The following is a 2,500-nucleotide window of genomic DNA, read 5'->3' on the forward strand; positions in this document are numbered from 1 at the left end:
TGGGTTTGCCTTTGCCACGTCTAGAATAGCGGCACATAATGGAATTCCGTAATGCACCACCAAAATTAATTCAAATAAAGAACAATGAAAGGAGCATTGTGTTATCGTGTTTTTTTTTTCTTTTTTTTTTAGGGGGGGGGGTTGCACAGGCGGTCCCATCGAGCAGCTCTTGATTAGCATCTGGAATCTCCCGCCAACGCTTTACAACCCAGAAACACGGGGAACAATTAGCTCCTGACCGCTAGGTGTTCGTTGGGCCCGGGATTTTCTAAATTGTCGTTTTTTCTTTTCATTTTGTCATTTTGCTCTATGGTCTCTTTTCTTTCCTTGGATTTATCTTCTTCCTCCCCGTACTTCAATTTTTTCCTCAGTTATTAGCCAGCTTTCTCTCCCCTCATCTTCAGCACATTAACTATGGTAAAACGGGGCCCACGAGAGCGTATCTAACCGGACTTTGGGTCGCAGTTGTCACTCCTAACGAGGCCCCGGCATGCGGACGGCCAGCTCCTCTCGATTCCTGAAATATGCCGTCTTGTATCTCATTATGGAAATGGCTGCCCCGCTCCCTGCAACTTCCTTTGGGGGCATTCTTTGTGTTTAGCTTGACTAATGCGTGTGCCTTGTCTGTCTCTCTCGGTGGTCTCTCTCTCTCTCTCTCTCTCTCTCTCTCTCTCTCTCTCTCTCTCTCTCTCTCTCTCTCTCTCTCTCTCTCTCTCTCTCTCTCTCTCTCTCTCTCTCTCTCTCTCTCTATATATATATATATATATATATATATATATATATATATATATATATATATATATTATATATATACAATATAGGACACACACATTCACACACTCACTCACTCACTCACTCACTCACTCACTCACTCACTCACTCACTCACTCACTCACTCACTCACTCTCTCTCTCTCTCTCTCTCTCTCTCTCTCTCTCTCTCTCTCTCTCTCTCTCTCTCTCTCTCTCTCTCTCTCTCTCTCTCTCTCTCTACACACACACACACGCATACACACACACACACACACACACACACACACACACACACACACACACATATATATATATATATATATATATATATATATATATATATATATATATATATATATATATATATATTCCCTCTTCTCTGCTTTAGCATTTTGTCTTTTTGAAGAATATTGATATTTCGACCTGTCAGCAGCAACTTTATTTAATGGGTATTTAACTTGGAAAGTGCAATTGTTTTCTAACCTGCACTCATCAAGCCAGCCTAATTGTTGCAACAGCGTGCGCAGCTGTTGATAATTGTACACTTGTCTTAGCCTGCAGTGACTTGCGCAAAGTACCTGTTGTTGCACCCATAAGTTTCGCGTTGCAGACCTTTACCGTTGCCCTACCCTTTGTTGCAGCCGATGCCTTCCTAGTGTTGCAACCCCGTGTCGTGATGAAGCTGCCTTTGCTGTTCTTACCAATACCACTCCGATGGAATGATCTTGACTGAGCGTAAAGAATTGCAAGCTCGGAGCCTCCTGTTGTTGTTTTCCCTCGTATGCCCGCCCGCCCACCCGCCCGCCTCGCGAGGTGTTTGCAGGTGTGAGGGTGTGGCGCGGCGTGTAACGGGCCCCGCAACCCACGCCACAGGTGCGCCCGATGCTGATAGGGGGAAAATTGGTATTTCCTACCTCGGGGGGAAATTGGCAAGGAGGTTTAACTACGTGTTCTGAGGCACCTCGGGAATTATGAGTGTTCCCTGCTGGAAAATTCTCTCGCCGTGTTGTATGCGCCGTGCAGCACAGTCGCGGGTCGACCACTAAAAGCAGATAAGATGCGATGCTTAACGAAGGCTATGGAAAAAAAGCGTTTTTCGATTCCCGAAAAGCGAGAAAACGCAGGGCGTGCACTAAAATGGAATTTCGAAAGGAGCTGGATTGAATTCGTGTTTGTGATTTTCTTGCTTGTCAGTAACCTGTCCCGGGATGCGTGTTGGCTGAAAGCACTTTGCCTTGAGATAAAAACATCAGCTGCGAGACCTTCTCGCCATGAAATGTCATTTGGGTGTTATTTTGCTCCTTGTCCCTTGCCATTATTCAACTTCGCGTGCTAAGAGATTCGCTAAACCACGGCCCCGAGGTGATGCGTTAATGTACAAACACACAGAACAAACTACTTGTAATTTTGAGATAATGTCACAAAAAATCGAATCTTCGAAGATGCGATTTTTCGGTTATGGTGATATTCCAGATAGTGGTTAAATATAATGACGATATATCTATTTTTGTTATCACGATGATTGCTGTTATTTCCATATTTCAAAATTCCTTATGTGTAGACGGAAAATGCACGTTCCTTTTTGTAATAAAGATCTTGGCAACACTAAGAACAATGAAGACCTAACTTGTGATGGACAGTGGTATCGAACTTTTTTCAGCGCTTCCCTTATAATTTTCAGTCGTGTTTTAGACCACTCTGGCAGAGCAGTATTTTCGAGGGATGGGTGTATTGTTGCGTGGCACAAA

The 2,500-nt window shown here is 44.0% G+C and overlaps 1 protein-coding gene across 1 annotated transcript in view; it reads left to right on the plus strand.

Annotated features, from left to right (window-relative positions):
* Positions 1-2,500, plus strand: part of NetA (Netrin-A) — a gene marked incomplete in the record, with an annotated part of 535,888 nt that overhangs the window by 199,789 nt on the left and 333,599 nt on the right.

This window comes from Penaeus vannamei, chromosome 17 (assembly GCF_042767895.1).
Source record: "Penaeus vannamei isolate JL-2024 chromosome 17, ASM4276789v1, whole genome shotgun sequence".
In the NCBI taxonomy this organism is placed as follows: Eukaryota; Metazoa; Arthropoda; class Malacostraca; order Decapoda; family Penaeidae; genus Penaeus; species Penaeus vannamei.